This window comes from Lichenostomus cassidix, chromosome 10 (genome assembly GCF_008360975.1).
Source record: "Lichenostomus cassidix isolate B80296 chromosome 10, HeHo_3.0, whole genome shotgun sequence".
Classification (NCBI taxonomy): domain Eukaryota; kingdom Metazoa; phylum Chordata; class Aves; order Passeriformes; family Meliphagidae; genus Lichenostomus; species Lichenostomus cassidix.
Window position 1 is genome coordinate 11,223,195 of NC_139491.1, and position 19,534 is coordinate 11,242,728.

Genomic DNA, 19,534 nt, shown 5'->3' on the forward strand with positions numbered 1-19,534 from the left:
ACAGAAGTTGTTAATTTCTGTGATTGCCACAATGTAAGACCTTGATATCAGCTACAGCCCATTTTATGAACTTATAATTTCACTGGTTATCTACCCCATTCCTCTTGCCTCTCTATTGAATTCTCTGCCATTTTGAGCGCCGTGTCTTGAATCTCCAACCAAAACATGTCCAAAAAATGCACTGAATTTGTCTGAATTCTTCACAGATGTATTGAAACGCACTGAGCAAAGTGAATCTCTCCCCTTAACTCTGCACTGCTAGCAAATGAAGGGATATTGCACACTCAAGAAACACTCGACTTTTGAACTATGAGCCACAGCAATCCTATATTAATACTCTTAATAGGCACTTTTATTTCTTTCAATTCAGTCTTTTCCTCTGAATATTTCCCTTTCTTGATGCTTTTAATAGCCACTCATATATTATAATATCCCTACTTTCTGCTGAGCTTGCCATTTCCTATTACTTTCACATGGATCGAGCGAAAATTATTAAAAATCATTTATCATGAGATAAAAGTAATTGTGTAATCAGCATGAAAAAAGTTATTATAGGATTATTTTTCAACTCCTTCTATGACTCTATACTATATAATAATTTACTCTGTTTCAGAAAAGAAGAATCAGTGCTGTCAGGAAAAATCAAATACAGACTGCAAAATCTGTTTTGAACAAATCTGTGAGTTCTATCTACCTCTTCTTAGATTCATTCATTTCAATAATTAACATTAAAGTAATTGCTGAAAGCATTACAGTTTCTTGCCTTTAAATATGTAAGCATCGACATAAAGGCTTTAAAAATGTTAGCTCCATTGCTATGATAAGAAAAAGGTGGTTTACCACTTATTGTTACATACATTAAAAAAACCCACACTACTTAAATTCCAGTATCCTTCACATTTCATCAAAAAAGTCAGAAGTGTACATTTTTCTGCTAGAAAGTGACTGCATTAATGGCTCCAGCCAATACTGACAATTCTGAGATCAGTAGTCAACAGACAATATAAAATGAGATAACACCATTTAAAAGACTTTCAGTAAAACGGAATTATTCCAAAAAGCCTTGAATTATTTTCCAGACAGATATGCTGCTAAAAACAGGCCTAAAGCTCTTTCCACAGCCAAAAGCCAAGACTTGTACTATGCAACACCTTAGTTATCTATAATGTGTATCATGCTGAGCCATTCATCCAAGAATATCCTTTGCCTCCTTCAGGGTAAGAGGTAATTTAACCTCAGTACTAGCTCATTTCTCCCAAGATTGCCAGTCTTGTGAGAAATTACAAGATTAGCTTTGCGATGAGAACAAATGTGCATTAGGCAGTGAAATTTAACCCTCCCTTCACCCCAGAGCTGATATACAACACTGAAAGAACAGTTCTTCTCTCAACCTATTGCAGTTTGATAACATGACCATCTTAGTTGCTATTAAATGATAAAATATAAGTATTTTACGTCCAGCAGTGGAAGCCTAAATACTTTATTGACAATCTTTTATTCCCTTAATACACTATTTCATTATAATAGCCAAAATCATTATGCATAAATACAGGAATACACTCTGGGAGTCAACCTGAGTAATTCAATATCCTTCACTACCAATATATTATTTCCAATCTCATCTAATACTGTACCTCTCTCTCTAAATCGTCTTTAGAGACCATAATTGTTCATTCATTTGGCGAGGACAAAGCAGTCTCATACACAAAAGTCTGAGAACAGATACACATCCTGGTACAGTTAGAATTTCTAAGTGCTTTTAAGACAAATACATGCAGTGGGACAGTATTTTCACAGCGCTGAAGAGAGCCAACACTGTGAGTCAAACATTCATGTGTTTGTGCCGTTGTGCGCCGTCATTAATGTTGTGGGTAAGCCAAGTCCCTGTCACTGCTCCTTCGGGGTTTGGTACTTCATCAGAGCCACTGCTGTGATTACAAACTGCCCAGGGATATTCATTGGCAGGGCACAGGACACTGGGAATGGAAGTGTTTTCCTTAAAGGACTGAATAAATCTCTGATTATGACGCATCAGGCTGAGGCTCATGTAAAGTGTCAGAGGCCTCATTCCCAGTGGTAACTTGAGGACACACTGAAGTAACAGTTTGGCATCTCTACACATATGGGGGAAATTACTCAACTAAATTCAAATGTTTTTCTAACCTCAGAGACTTCAGGGGTGAATAAGTTTTGAATTCCTACCCATGTCTACTTCAGTGCTTTTTTTTCCATCACACTTGAGCTGAGCAGGCTTTCACTGAGAAATGAAAGAATACTTCAATATGAGAAAGTTGACATTGAATTCAGGTAAATGGGATGATCAAAATGAATGAGTGAAATCAGAGATGCAGATTTAGTCTCTATTTGTTCAAGCTAAATGCAATTCAGCCCCAAGTCATTTATGAGATTTATTCGAGGACTGATTACATCCCAGCTAATTAGAAATAAAAACCGCAATATACCAGATTTAACTCATCATTTCAACCAAGTCAGCAAAGGAAAGGAGCCCAAATGCCACATGAAACAATGATAAGAAAGCATTAAGGACTTTAGAAGTCAGGGAGTATCTTTTCTGCGTATAAATAAACAAAAGATCAAAAACCTGACCTATTATTTTCTGATTCACAGTACTATTCAACACTTGGAATTTAATCTCATGCTCATTGAATATGAAATGTCCTTTTCTGATTTTTTCAGAAACTGTAATTCTTATTTCATAAACACTAGATTTACTTGATTTTTTATTTTTGTCCTATTAAAGCTTTCCATCCCATTGGCAAAGAACATTCCTGGACATTTTGGCCCTATAGAAAACCTCAAGAAAACCATGCAGATTTCTGACAGAAAGCACTCAGCATTGAGACAGAATTTCAATACCTCTCATTCTCTTTCAAAAAATTGCTTTACTTTGATCAGTCAGTTGATAGCAAAAGCGTATTTTGTCGAAAAATCCCAAATCAGAAAGGGACCAAGCATTTGTCATACTCCCTTTATATGTTAGATATGTACCTTAAAAGAGAAAACACCCTAATTTGGCAGTGCTGTCACTAATGTCACTTTACAGCACACATTATTCCAGTATGGTGATAACAGTCAATGGAGACAAGTGCACTTTAAAAACAAGATAGATCAGCTTTAGACAGGCAGCACAGAACAAAGAAAGTCTGCCCAGCAGTCACCAGTAATTGTTTTAATATAGAGTGGCTGTTTTAAGTTAATAATAGACTTTTCTACATCACGCCTGTCCTATTCAGACTTGTACTTCTCTAACATCACCTGCTTGCCACATCAGCCTCATGGCTGGCAACCTTCTAATACCCCAAAATGGATACTGGAAAATCCCTGTTTGCCTCCATCCTCCAAAATACGTAGACCTGCTTTCTCTTGGCTGCCCTTTTCCCACAGTGCTGAAATCTAGAAGCCATTTCTTTCTTCTTTTTTTTGGCTCAATTACTGAAGCACACGTTAATGCCTCTTGCCTAACATCTTTATCTGACCACAACCACAGCACATCCCACATCATTCCTTCACTCTGTCCAGATTCAAAAGATCAATTTCACTGACCACTATTACCATGTTTCATTGATGCTGACATCGTCCAGTAGTGCAATACCAGAATTGATGGTCAAGGCTAACTGGGGTTATGGATAAACTATGAAAAATCTGACCAGAAGAACAGCAGAACCAATATGTGGAATTAAAGTATTTCTTCAGTTTGCTTGGTCAGTTCAGAATTTATCATCATCACCTTCTAAGATTCAACACTTTTAAAATCAGAAGCTTCATGAAGGGGGGAGAGGGAGGTGGTGGTGGTGAAAAGCTAAACTGATAACTACATGGTTTTATATTCTTGATGGAATAGAAATCTGGCATGTTTTATTTCTTCAATTTGCAGCCAAATAAAACTAATCAAAATGCCTGAATAATAATAATAACTTAAAATAAGAAAACCACAAAAAAAAACCAAACAAATGAACTTCCCTCCTCCAAACAATAAAATACAAAGGAAATTAATTATTCCACACCTGCTGCCCATTTCAGAAAGCAAGATATCCCCTTTTGCAGAAACTGTGCATCAGTACTGGACACAAACTACTGAGGGTAAAATGACCAGGATTGACACTACAGCTATGAAATCATAGTGGTCTCGTTCTCTTTGGAATTTGAAAGAAGCTGTAGCAACTACCTGGCTCCCTTCTTAAAACAGTCTTGTTTGGATATTACTTGTTCCACTTCAATTTTAACCTTTTTTAATCGTCTTTTCCTTAGGTTTATATAAAATAGTATCTAATAGTGAGATTAACTATAGGGATGTGCTAATTCACCTTTAAAAGACATCAATACACATGTGATTTTGCAAAAAGCTGAGTTATGACTGATGTTTTCACGTCTGCTTTTGCCAGGGCAGAACTTATTAAAACAAGCTAAAAAAAGGAATTAAAGTATAAATAATTGAGCTACTCTGGATCAATTGCAAACTCTTGATCAGTTTGTAAATAAATCCATATACCTTTACCAGCTGTAATTTAGTTATGCTTATAATTTAGTCAGGCTTTGCTATTGTGTTCTTGCAATGGAAATAAACAGATTATTCACAAAATCTATAGAGATTTTGTTCTTCCAGTTTCTTCTGTCCCAAAGCAAAATATTAATTTCCCCTCTCCCTTTTCTGCCAATGGAGAATTGTATGTGAGAAGCTTCATTTTCCGTGCAGAAAACTAACTTCTGAGAATGAATAATCTTTCTTCATTAGTGGGAAGTGAAAGCTTCTACCCATGAACCTCTCACTTGACCAAGTGCACAGTGGGGGCTAATAATGAAATAATGAAGCACACAAACAAGCATTAGGCTAATACCTAGTGTTGCACCCATTCTTTCTCCATTACTATTATATTTCCAAGCAGTCTTAAATCTTTCCTGTAAGCAGCAGTGCAATATCTTGGGGGAGGACAGCTTTTGTTCCAGACGGTAGGAACATTAGGAGGCCAATAGATTTTTTTTCCACCAGTTCCTTGGTCTTACAAAGCACACTGGTATTGCTGCATCAATAGAGGCCCATTCTATTGTCTCTTATTTTGATTTAAGTTAACATGGAATAGTTGGCAGTGCACACAAACCCCAGCAGTTTACAGAAATGCTAGCTAATCTAATAATACCAATAATACAAAGAACTGAGTGGGGCTCTATCTTCGTTTCTCATTACTATGCTTAAACCCCAGAGCCTAAATAGCATCTCGGATGTCAGGGACAAGGTACTGCACATATACCATGCAAGTTAAGGATGGGCAGAGAGCTCCAGTGCTACATAACTGTGCTTCAACCACTTTAAGTTACATATCTAATACACAATCTTGGAAAACACTACATTTTGCAATAGACAGCAACTTCCATTGAGGGGGTTATTGTATTGTCCATCTCTGCAGCTATTGCTTGATTCAGCCAGGGAAATAAAATTAGCTGTGTAAGAGGAGTGCCTCTCTCCAGTTGCACGTGTAATGGAGTACAAAAGAAAAAAAAAAAAAACCATAATAATTTTTAAGTCATTTTCAACAATTTTTTCCTGATGAGCTCTCACTAGAGAGAGTGATGCTTAGGCATTCCGGAAATAAACAGCAGAAAAAGAGACACGAATCAGAATTTTTCGCTGTTAGTTTAACAGCTTGAAAACTGGAGGATGATCTCAGACAGCTACAGGCAGTGTCTCACCTTTCCACAACCCCTCAGTGCCCTACAGGTTTGAAGCTATTGGAAGATATGCAGTTGCAGGGACATCACAAGTAATCTTCTCTTATGAGAACCTTCACTGAATGGCAGCACTTATGCTACAAGTGCCACTTTGCAGGCATGAGGATTGCCAGAACAGACTTCTATGAGCATCTCTAGCCCTACAATAGGTTATCAAAACCTTTGGAGAAAGAACATTAGAGGGAAGCTGGGGAGCAGACAAGATTTCATTGAGAGGTTCCTGTCCAAAAGGAAGACTTTTAAAGTGGTTTTATTTTATTTTTATTTCCTAAAGTGGGGGGAAAGAGAGAGAGAAAATAAACAGCAGAAATGCCTCTGTAGGCAAGTAGGAGACACTAAAGTCACACAGGGAAACACATCTAGACTCTCGCTGTTGATGGACAGCAAAGCTTTCATATGATTGCAATTATTACCTCCTTTCTGCAAAATCTCCCTCACTGCTGGGAAAATCACTATACTTTTAAACACAGCATCACAGATGGAGTTTCTGAAAAATTTCTTAAAGAGCAAAGGAAAGCATGGAATTGGGGAACTCTTCTGCAGAAAACCTTCTCTTAAGAGAAATAGCTTATCTTTTCAGACCACTAGAAATACTGAATAATCACAAAAGACATTAACAAGTTCCTACAAACTCCTGAATGCCAGGTGGGTCAGATTCACTCCTGTAGCACAGGGGTGTGCAAAGCACATACAAGGAGGAATTAGCACAGTGAACATCACCACTGCCATCACACTCCCTCTGAGCTTCAGCTCTCATTGGATCACAGAGGCTTCTACACAACCTTGCTGGCAGAGATTGTTTTGTGGAGGTGATGAGTCAATAAATTTTCCATCTTCCCGGGCTAAACTCTGCCTCCAGCCCCTCAATGGGTGCATCTCCAGCTCCTGCCAGCTGCTGCTGGCTGTGTTCACCACCATCTGAGACTACACCCTGCAGAACTTCTCCTGCTTGCTGCATATCCCACATTTCCCTGCACTGCCTAACTCTACAAGAGGGGTGACATTTCAGATTGCACAGAGATTTATCCAGTGCTTCTCCAGAGATTACAACCCATAATTCAACAGTCCTTGATTTAAACCCAGAGCAACACACAGGTCAGAATCACACCTAACTCATGTGTTCTGTATAATAAACACACTAGGCACATGGCTGGTAGCCAGCAGCTCATAAATTTGAGTACCACCTCTGATCCCTTGGGATTTACAACAGTTTTGGTTGAGTTTTCCTTGTCCAAGCTGAAAAGCTATGCTTAGAACCCAAATAATTTTCTTTTTTGGATTATGCTAGACATAGAAATCCATATTTAGTTCTCTGTAATGTGTCACATCTACAGAGACCCACAACAGGCCAGTGGTCTAACAGTACCAATGAACATAAGAAGTTTCCAAACAACTTCTAATGAGCACCTCAACACAACAGCCCTTGCCTTACTACACCTGCTTAGTTTCCCTGTAGAATAAGGTGCTGTTTGGATACTGAATGAAACTTTTAATGTTACTGATTTTCATCCTTATTCAATAAATGTGGTTTTGGTGGTATGGGTTTTTGGGTTATTTTGCTTTGTTTTGGTTTTTCGTTTGGTTGGTTTTTTGGGGTTTTTTGATTGTTTTGTTGGCTCTTTGTTGTTGGGTTGGTTTCAGTTTTTAAACAGAGAATCTCTTCTGCAGATAAAGTTAGGGTTACTGGTTGGTTTTAACCAACACAAGACGCAACCTTGGACTCTCAGATTGAATCTCTACATTTACACTGTATTTTTCACCTTTGGTCACTAAATCAAGTGAACTGATTTAAGAAAGTGCCAGGGGTTGTCAGCCACTCATTATGTTGTGAAACCAGCTCACATACCCACTGAATATTGTGTGGCCATGCAAATCAAATAGCAGCATTTCACATTTATATTGGGCTCGCCTTACAAAACCCTCAGCACCATGCACTCTTCCCCTTTAAACCATAACTCCACTTCATATTAAGGTTAACACTTCAAAACCAGTTTTCTAATTCAGTATGAACACTTCATAATTACATTTTTCTTAAAAGCTGTAATAAACTTTATTTAAGCAAGTACTTCCCGTTTTATTGCCAACCCCAAACATTGTTCATTTGCAAGCACAAAGTGTCCTCTTGACACGATAATGAAAGTGCATTCATACATGTCAGCTGGAGCAATTATGTACTTCAGATTTATACGCAACAAGTATCATTCAGTCTTTTCTGCTGACACTTTCAAACATGACATGCATATTAAAATTAACACCTACAGTGTGAACATAGTTCACTTGAACTGCAGATTGGCCAAATCCCCCAGAAATTTGGACAATAAGACAGAGAATGGGCAAAATAATTTTCTAAACAGGCCAACTAATTCCACAACATATTCAGGCAAATTTACTGTTGTTCAGTTAGCTCTGCAGTGCCTAATGCAGGAAGAAACAAAGAAAGCCTCAGAGAGCCCTGGGCTGTATTAAGGTGTCCAAGTGTCTCAAGTGGTCTCCCAGGGCCCTGGGCAAACAGGGTGAGTCCCTGTCCCTTTCCCTGGAGCAGCTCTCCATTCAGTGAGCCACATGGCCCAGGCTCCCACAGTGCTCCTTGCCTGGGCTTCAGACCCGCCAGCGCAGGCTTGCATTGGAACTGAGAGATGTACCTGGAAAGGCAGATTACATCTACTGCTGGAAGCACAGAGATTGCTGGAATAATGCTGATTTAGTGAAAGGGGAAAAAAATGATTACTTTAAGATTGAATTTTAAAAGACTTTTTTTTTTTTCTCTACACCCCAGAGTTCCCTCAAATATATTTCATCCTCAGAATTTACAGGAGAAAATTTGAATTGTTTGTTTCCCTTTATTTTAATGAGCTTTTCCGTTTTTTCTTTCTTCTAATGTCTCCAGATTTCAAGAGACCAAGTGAAAACCCAGCTAACTTCATAGAAAGCAAAACTCTACAACCACAACCTGCTTTAAATGGAACTCCCAGGTGCAGCACCAGGTGCCCCAGGGCCCCTTTTCATTCGACGTTTGACTAATGGTACCTGTGGTTTCCTGTTTTACAGAGCTGTTTTGAGGGTCACCCATCATCTACAAAGGCCCCTCTGAATGTGAAGTGAGATCAGCAGGAGAACTGCTGGCAACTGGTGCATAAGGAATGACCCATTAGGAGAGTGCCTTAAAATACATCCTTACAGGACACAACCCAACAGCAGACAGCAGAACTTGGAACTGCACATCTCTGATTCATCTTGCCCATCCTCTAGACCCAAGCCAAACAAAGTACCCTAATAAATCTGTGTCTTGCTTAAAATATCCAGCACAAAATTTCACCACAACACCACAGTGAGGCAAGAACGAGTTTATACTTCATTTCAAGGAACAAAGGGATTTTCTTTGTAACAGATGAAGAGAACTGACAAATTCAACTATTACCAATTATAGATCTGCAGTAGTACACAGGGCTTGAGGAGTAAAACATCCATTGATATAGCAGTTAGGGCTCAAAAGTGCTATGAGAAACAAAGAAAAAATGAAATAATTCATACAGAATTGTATTACCTCAAGAATAACCAGTTGAGTGAGAAAAATAAACCAAATCCCAATCAATTTAAATACCAGGTAAAGCATCATGTACATTCAAGCAAGAGGCTCAGTCAAACTCCAGCCCTGCCCTGCCACAGGCACTGGGCTTCAGACCTAACTGCTTCAGCTCTAACGTCTCCTGCTTAGTGTTTTGACCCTTAGTTTTATTTATTTTTCTATTTTATTCTATGTTTCCATTGTCACTGGAAGCAAATTTTGAAAATTTGAATTAGTATGGCAGGTGGAAAATAAAAAAAATAGCACTTAAAATTTAATGCTTAATTTCCTCTATGGGAACTCCAGAGGCACAAGTAATGGTTCATTGGAAACGAGTCATTATGCTAAACATCTAAGGACAGAAATAATCTAAGAAGCTCCTGACTTCTTATGAGCTTGTTTACAACAGGATTTGGCTTTGGAATAATTTATAGACTTCAGTGTTGTCTGCAATTACTTCAGTGAGAAAAAAGTTACACCACACATTCAGTCACACACAAGTACCCTGCATAAAATACTTGTGCATCTGTCAGAGAATATACTTTATCTTTCTGATTCTATACATCCTAATTTTTTCAATTATAACAGGGAGGAAGAAGGTGGTTGAGAGTGCAAATCAGAAGAATATAAAAAAAGTCTCCAGTTTTGCAATATTTGCACATCTTTGGGTCAGACATTATCCATGAAATTATACAGATTTGATAGAACCACCTTGATAGATGTCACACAAACCAGCTTCAACAAGTTAAAAATCCTTATTTGTATTTATTTAGAAAAATAAGAAGAACAATTTTTAAATTAGTAACAGCAACAAATAGAAGGTTATATGGAATTAAGCTGCTTTGCCAGAAACTGGCCAAGTCTAAAATATGTAACTGCTCTCACTCAGTGATTGATGCTGTACCACAGAACACCCAGCAGTGTTCAGGGTCCCAGCTGCAGGGCCATGGGGTCCTACCCTTTATTGAGTTGGAAATGCAAAAGTCTTGTCCCATCTGAAAGCAGATCACTGCTACCCAGACAGTGATTTCTGCTGTCTCCATGCCCCACGCAGTGCTGAACAGGGCAGGCACCTCTCACAGCAGACACGTGGTGGAACAGCAGCTCCCTCCACGTGTTCATTTACATTTGCTGCAGATGCTCTGAAGGTTTGCTGTGACACCAACCATATCTCACCAGCACTCTTACAATTCTCAGCTGTCAGCCAGAATAATTTTTTCCAGTTGTTAGATGCACACTCAGATCTGACTTATCCACTGCATCATCAGTATATCCCATGGAACAAAAGCTTTTAATGGAGTTTTCCAAAATAAGACAAGAAGCAAATAACACAAGAAATGAAAGCTCAGTTTTCATGTATTGTTTTGATTTTCACTTCTGAGTAAATATTTGTAGAACCACTGACTGGCCCATCTAAGCACCAAACTCCCCTGTTTATCGATAGGTCGGCTCTGTGAGCACAGAGGCACAATGCAAGGTCCCTGGGGCTGTCTCTGAAGTGACCTTAAACTGATACAAGGATGACATGAAGAGAAGAGAGAAAGAATTTTATATATTTGAGAGCTCAGTGCTTGAACACTGTTAAAAAAAAAAAAATGGCAACCAAGTAAAACACCACAGAACAGCTTTACAGCAGTGCCAAGCTATACTGAGTTATACATAATAGGTTTGTGATTGGAAGCATTTTTCTCCATGGACATAGATTTTTTCCTAATTTTATTATTTTCACCATGCTACAGACTCCTGACAATACTGTCTTTTCAGTTACAGTTGTTTTTTAAACATATTCCTTTCACTGACCAACTTACCTGTAGAAGTACAGTCCAGCTAGTAGGAAATGTTTTTGTCAATATGTTCTTAATTAATTTGAAAAATTAAAAGCGTGCTGTTTTTTTTTTTTAAATCATTTATCTGCAGGCATAAAATAATCATATTAGATACCCTGACTGAAGTACAGCAGCAAACCCGAGAAGAGTTGTCTTTTCTCCCATACACATTAACAATTCACACGATCCAAGAAGTCACCAACTTTTATAATAAGTGAGATGTGCACTTCAAAACACATTAGAACCTAAAATTCTTGTTTATCAAATAACTCCAAATGCCCTAGGGAAATTCATTGCCATGCACTCTGGGTATGTTTCAGTGAAGGCTGCGAGAGTCTGGGCTTGGCAGAGCCCCAGCACAGCAGCAGCTCTGCAGGGCTGCACGGAGGAGCCCAGCTCTGCTCCACCAACAGCAGAAGGCACTTGAGCACAAACCACACAACTCCAAGACTTCCAGACTTTCCCTAAACTATGGCCACAGAGAAATGGACCATGGTCCAAGATTCTCAGAAATCCTGGTCAAATATTTTCTAACAGAAAATCCCTTGGCAGCAGAATTCCTTGTCAAGAAAGACAACACGCCCAGGAAAGCTGGCAGTGCAATAGCCTTGCTCAAAGCAGTTCAGGCCTGTTGTCAGAACTAAAAAAGTCAATATAAGACAATTGTAAAAATTGGACAAATAATCCAAACCAAAGCTGCTGCAAGAAATTCTGCCACTAACATAAGAAAAGCCCATGACACAATTACAGTACCATATAATAACTGAGTACCAGCATTTCATTATCATGCAACAATCTAAAGACAGGAAATGCAGATGAGCTAGAGCAGATTTTCCTTCCTCCAAGAAGCCAAGTTGCAATGGACCATGCACAATAAAATTAGCACACAATCTAAATATCTAAATATGGAGTCAGTTTTTCAGATCATTAGCAAAAGCTTCAGAGTTCTCTGTTGAGATGGAACAAGTACTGATAATTATTTTGTTATGCAAACGAATTCCCCTGGCTGTCATCTGTCTGTTAAATTAACGTATTTAGGATTTCAACTCAGGCTGTGATGTAAAATAGAAGACAGACTACAAGAAACTGATACTTAACAATAGCAGTAATACAACTTAATTCTATTAATCATGTGAAAGGTTATATGAGGCTTTTCACTCCCACAATCAGAAGTGACCAAACATCCTCACCTCCCCTTAACTTTTTTGTCATCCCTATTTCATTCCAATATAATTTCTTTACATTCCACTGAATGGCATGAAAAGCAGGTAAAAGCAGACAGGCCTTTCCAGTAATCCTCTAAGGTAGAGAGGTTTTTAAGGTGATTTTTCCCTGAAGAAATTCACAGCTTTCCTTTCCCCCAACCAGTTTTCAAAATCCTTTATTCTCAGCTCAGTAAAAGGCAAAGGATCACTGATCAGAGCAAAACTGCTGTAGTTGTATGAAAGACGTTGATGGTAAAACACGGTTCACTTGTTGAAGTATATTGAGATGGGCCAGCAGGAAATGAGAAACATTCTACCTGTCTGCTTCTTGCATCACTTGCCTCTTCTCACAGCTTCCCTCATGGCTTCTTTATTATGTTGTTCTTTTTGCCTTCCTATTCCCCAGCGGAGAGACATTTCTAGGTTCATTTCAGTAATGTCAAAATAATTGAATCAAAACCATGAATGAAGTATTACAAGAGCTGTGTCTTGACGAATTTATTATTAGAGTAAATGATAAGAGTTCTTAAATTTCCCAATAGACCTCTCAAGTTCAAAAACCAAGCAGAAGGCATACAGAAAAACACACACAATAATATTAATGCTGTCTTCACCTTTCCCAAGTGCTCACTCTTATCATATATAAATCTACACAGAAGGGATCCAAGCAGATGCTTATTGTTTTACATTGTTACCAAGTCAATTATTCTACCCTAAGCCTGATTTCAACCACTGTAAATCAGCAGTTATTCCACTAAAAGCAACAGGTGCCATGCTCACATAAATCTGAAAAAGAAAAAAGCATGGCAGGCTCCTGGCCTTGAGGAAAGTTTAAGGGGAACATGCCTATATGGTTCTGAAGTCATATTATTTTATATCATTTGCTTTTATAAACGTTAATGAGAGCCCAACTGCAGACCTGCTGGAAAAAAATAATCATGCAGAACACAGCATACATAAAAGTCCAAAATAAAATGATAAATGGTTGGTGTTACAAATTACACAAGCCAACTGATGGTCAGCTTCAACAGCTACAAGAAAACAGAGTAACATTTAAGGCTATCCAAGGGATTATACTTTCAAATACAATAAACCCTGGAAAACTCAAGATGGAAAAGGAGATTCCAATTCTCAGTTATTTGTTAAAAATAGTAAAAGGATAAAACAAGATTCCCTCTGAACTTTAGTGTCACACATCAGAAGCTTTGCAGAAATTTCTCTGACATGCTCCTGTTCTGAGACAATACAAGTTTATGGTTACGTCAAATGAATTATTACACATGGTTAAAACGTACTTTGTCAGTGGTCTAAATTTAGGATATTGGCCTGTAGCAGATTTAAGTTGAAACAAATGTGCTATACAGCTTTGCCTTTGCATGAAAATTATGGATGAAGAGGCCAAGACATACATAATTCAAATTCTCTTAGATAGTTTTTAGCTGCCTAGAACAGTATTTCTATGACAAACTGGAAAATGGTGCTTAGGGGATTGGCAAAGACATTGTGTTTTGAAACAAATATGCTCACAAAACTTAAAATGAATACTTTTATTTTATTTCAAAGTTTGGAGAGCAGAGAGAAATTTTATTTAGTTATTTAACTATTTTTCTGCATATTGGCATACTAATTCAGGACACATACATATAACTGCATTCATGATTCCTAATACATTAGCAAGGAAATGCATATTGAGACAGAACATTCTGTGGGAGTTTATACAGGGGTGCAGCAATGCAGCCTTGGCTCCTTGGATTTAGCAGCTGAAATTGCAGCACATCCCAAGGGAAGCTGTACAGCCTAATGGCAGAGTGAAAATATAAGCCTACACATTTCTGTGCCTTTTTTTTTCTGAGTTCTGTACAACATCCAGTGCTTTATAGCACATTTTAAAAGAAGGAATGGGAGTAGTAAAAATAAATAAAGGAAAAATGGGATAAAATGCTGGCCATATTTATGGAAATAGACCATATGAGTGACAGGAAGTCCTAACAGATTCTGTGTTAAGGGAATAGATTCTGTAATTATGGCAGACCCTCGCTCCAGGCAGTGAGACATTTGAAATTCAGGCACTAGTATGGTGATACCATAAAAAAAAAAAATGTTAGCATCGTTCTAAAGTATGTTAGGAGATATAGTCACTCTATAGAGAAAAAAAAATTAACATATTAAACATGGGTAAAACCAGATCTGAAATCCAGCCTATCTGCAATTCTACCTACACACACTTAAGCAAGAAAAACATAATCTAGGTCTGGAAGAGAGAAGGGGATCCTGGTGTTATATTGCTTGCCTTAAGAGAGGAAACTAAAATAACTGGTTAAAAAATCAAACAAGCTTCTCTTCTTAGTTTGAGGTATGTTCTTTTACCTATGCAAGTACAGAGACGTGGCTATAATCTGAAAAGTTTTAAATTGAACATGAGAACCATAGCTTTTGATAATTGGCTTATCATAAACATGGCTCCTAAATTGTGGTATTATTTTATAGTCCCTTGATCACTCATAATTTAAAGCCTTTTTTCTTTCATTTTAACCTAATTGTAAATGCATCATTTGGAAACTGAACTTTGCTTTGGGGCTTACTGAATTCTGACACTTCATTTCTCTCCAGAACCCTGCACTCCTGGCACATCTTGACTTTACCCCTTCTCTTTAATTATAACATGGTATTCAGCATTGCATTTTGCAAACCATGATCTTTTGTACATCTCCTTCATAATTATAACAAACTTCCTAGCCCCTCAGCTGACATGCAACATTACAGGCCTGTCAGGTTTTTGGTGATAATGTCTTATTCTACAATGTCATATGAATAGCTGTCCTTTGAGGATCAGAAATGTACAATATACACTGCTTCAATGTGTAAAGATAAGATTAAACTACAAGGAAGGCAATTAAATGCTTAGATCACATTAATAAAAGCATTTCCTGTGTTTACCCTGGTGTTATCATTGCCTACAACGTTGAGCGGTGTGTTTGTTTTGCTGACTAAAACATGAGCTGAAAACTCAAAAAGGGATTAAGGAACTGTTTTTCAAAGAAGACAGCCCAAACTACTTTTGTTCAGTGCCTTTTTATTCTGATGTATTGAAAAATTTTGCACTTCAAGGGACAGATCTCTGTGTAGAAGAAACATCAACCTGTCTCCAAACAAATCAACGTGTATTAAATTCCTTTGAACTTTGATATTTCTGCTGAAAACTGTGTCTTATTTTAAAACACTACAGGTTTATTATTTTTCTTCATAAAATCATACTAACCTATTAATAAAAATCATATTTATTTACCTTCATTTGACTATCATGTCCTATAATTGACACTGATGAAAATCAGAGCCTTGCCAAGTTTAATAGGTCTTTTTCAGTGTTAATATAAGTAAATTTATATAATAGGGCAAAATGGTGCCATATTATATAAATGGTGCTATAACATCCCTGGCCCTGCTCAATTGTAGATGCATTTATGGCTCTTTTTATTTTTGTTTTTAAAAGATTCCTTGAATCTTTTTGATTGCTACTATCTGTGCTATTAGCCAAGTAGGTTCCAAAGCAAAAGAAGCAATAAATTAGCTGGAAAAGTATCTTTGAATTATTGAAAAGTTTGCAGACTTTTTATTTAATAGTCATGGGCATGTTACCTGCCAATATTTCAGGAAAAAAACGAGAGAGACTTCAAAAAGATAATTCAATATACTGGAGGGAAATCAACCCAAAAGAGCAGTGGAAACCCAAAAGGCTGCACAGCATTGCCCAGAGCTACGCAAGCATGATTTTACTGTGTGCAAAGATGGTGTGGCAAGCAGAGCGGTGGCTGCAGAAGGCACCTGATGCTGCAGAGGCAGAGCTCCCCCTGCAGCAGGGCAGGGCAGAGCTGTGGCTGTCAGCCTTGTCCCCCCAGCACAGCACGGGGAGGCTGAGCAGCACTCACACCACCCAGAAAAGCTGATGCTTTAGGGGCCACTTGGCTCAGGGAAACCATGGACCAGCTCTATTCAATTTCTGTACATTGACTAGCACAACAAGCCTTATTAACTAGCATAGTGCAAATCATACTCGGAATAGTTAATAAGACACAACTGACTTGTTTACTAAATATTTCTGCCTGTAAATTGGTCTCCAAGGGAAATGTATCTACTGCTTGAGATATTTAAAGGTAGGATGCATAAAACTTAAGAAAATATTCCATGGGGATAAGCCTATGCTTACAGGAACATCAACTACATTATCTCTTAAGGCTGTTTCATGTCCAGAAGATGAGTCAAATTACATGAAATTTGAAAATGAGAAGTTACACAAAGTATTTTCTGATTCTGCTGAACTGTTAATACTTCTTTACAACAGAAATAAGATTGGGAGTGGTTTTGGTTTTTAAATACAAAAAATGGGAAAAAAACTTTAGAAAGATAACACCAAATTTCTTTTATATGATGCGGAATGTGATAAGGGAAAGGCCAAAAGATCCCCTTCTTGGAAGGCAATTATTTAGTTTTGGCAGACACTGAAAAGTATCTAACAATTCTATTTATCTATTTTATCTATTTATTTTTATATAAAAGTACAACTTCATTCAACAGGACAGAAAATGGAACACAGTCTTGTGAAACACACAGGCATAATGATGATACATTACAGAAACACCTGCCTATTAAGATCTAGAACTTATGTGAAAGAATTCCTGTTTGCAGTGAGGATAAACAAAATATAAACACAATATATTTTTATTTTATCACACAATGTAATTAAATCTTTGACATGCCCCATGTAGTCATCAGCATACTTACTTGGAAGCTGGCAACATTTTTAAGTCAGAGTTCTGCCTGGCTTGCTCATTTTCTATGCTCAATGCAAGTCGTAATTTTTTCCTTTTTCTTTTCTTGGAATCAGGGCAAAACATCTCCTAAGCAGTCACCTACTGACAAGCAATTACATCCAATTGTGTAATAGCAAAGAGCTGGAAGACTACTCCTATATGAAAAGAAAGATTTTAAATTGTTGGTTTTGTTGCAGGGCTTTTAATGTGTTGCATATAAATCCATATATGCAATTACAGCCACAGTGCTGACACATGATAACTTGATTAAAATTTGATTAAAGGAATTAAGACAATCAAGTTTTACGCTGAGAAACTGCAAGGAATGCCTTCATCAAATCTCCATTTCATGTGTCAGCAACCTTAGTTAGCACCAGAGCTCTGCCAAGGCCATGCTGCTCTGTAGCACACTGACAGCATCTCCATCAAAACTAGGATCTTCAAACTCTATTAAGAACCAGCTTCACTTCCACGTTAAGGCCATGAGACTTTTTTGGCAAGCTTTAGTATGTGCTGCTATTCCTCTAGTGAAGATAAAACATTATCTTCCAGAGACCATGATTGCTAATGTGCTTTCTGGGAGAATGCAGAGGGTGAAACCAAACCATCTCTGATCGGGTATGTTGCTTCTGTACCACTCTTGTTCAGAGTTTACTTGCAAAAACCATATTTGCATGCTTGCCAGCAAAAGAAAACAATATATTGTACCTACTGGAGAATCACTGTCTGTTCAGCCTGCTCTGTCAGCTAAGATCGTTCAGAATCATTAAATGCCTCATAGTGAACAGAGTAAATATAATTTCTTGCTTTGATCCCAGTCAGAGTGTCATAATGACCTACATCAACAGTTGGCATTACCAGTTACTAGCTGGTAGTAGCTTTAACCTGCTTTGTTACTGGTATTAGATGTAATAACTATCCCTCTGTTCCATACACAGAAAAGTCGTGGAATTTCTACGTCAGTCACAAATGGAGCTAAGCCTGACCTGTGGATTATCAGACAGGACAGAGAAAGCATTCCTACATTCCTTCTGCCACAACCCTTGTGTAATCTTAACCCCCTCATCTGAAACTGAAGGAACGTATTTCAGACATTTATATTTCAACTTGCATCATCACACAGTGAAGGCAAGACCTATACCTGTAGTACCTAAAACCAGTTTCAGGAGCAGAAAGAGCTCACTGCCTGGGACGTTTGGTGAGAGTACGCAGGGATAAATTAAAATCCAAACATTTATATAATGCAATATAGTGTATATAGTCCTACACCTCCCTTTCGAGCTCAGCTTTTTGTGCCTCAGTTTCTCAAATGCTTTTAAAAAGTCATTGATAATCCCAGCTTTTCTTTTTTTTTTTTTTTAAGAGAGTAATTTAGTTTCTTCCAGTTTTCATTTGAAGATAAACTTCCAAACAAAAATTGATAGCAGGGCTTGTAAAACTGCCAAGATACATTTTCCTGAAAAATGTTGCTTATTCATGGTTTCTCTCACTCCCTGTTAACTTAGTATGCCTATTCAAGTTTGGAGGATGAAGGTTAACAAATAATCTTCAATGGCTCTTCTAAGCATTTAAAGGGCATTTGAGAGTGTCTGATTGGAATGATTGTAACTGAGATTAGTCTTCAGCTGATAAGAAATAAAATGAAAAGGTTAAGTTGCTCAGGAATATAAAGGAGACAAGCCAGAGAGGAGTTGCCTTGTTTCTGCATAAAGCAGCACATACTCTCCTAGGCACTGGTGTAGTGAATCTCTGATAATTATTATAGTAAACAATAGCTTTTAGATCAATTCTGTTCTCATTCATAATCTGTATTCAAGATCAGGGTTTGTTCTGCTCCTTTTAAAAGCATTTTCTTTAGAAATTTAGAAATAGCTGCACAAAGAGACCTCTTGAAAAGAAAAATTTCCTTGAGTAATTCCAGTCACCAACTTGGAAATTTCCCCCCATGAGGATAAGAATGCACATGATGTAACATATGACTACATTTATATATTATAGAGCCTGAACAACTGACTTCTTAATTTTGCTTTTGCTTCTATTTCTTGTGGGGCAACAAATGTTCCATCAGCCATTATATTGAGAAAAATTGTAACTGATGGGTTCATTTTCATTTATGCCTAAGGAATTTTCACATAATTGTAAGCTGTAAAATATTAGATAATTAACACTGGTGATAAAACTGCATTCTACTGATTACCCTGTTCCACGTATATGCTTAATTGTCACCATTGCAATAGCTTTAACTGCAAATAGACATCGTCCATTAGCCAACCAGACTGCTCGATGAGAAAAACACAGACATTTTAGCTGTTATTTGGAGGATGAGAAGAGCATAATTATCATTTAAATAGGCAGTTTTACTTTTCCTTTCCACTCAGAAACCCC

At 37.6% G+C, this 19,534-nt stretch overlaps 1 long non-coding RNA gene across 1 annotated transcript in view; it reads right to left on the bottom strand.

Moving 5' to 3' along the window:
- Nucleotides 1-19,534, bottom strand: part of LOC146432729 (uncharacterized) — a 250,688-nt gene that overhangs the window by 141,784 nt on the left and 89,370 nt on the right. The window lies entirely within an intron of this gene.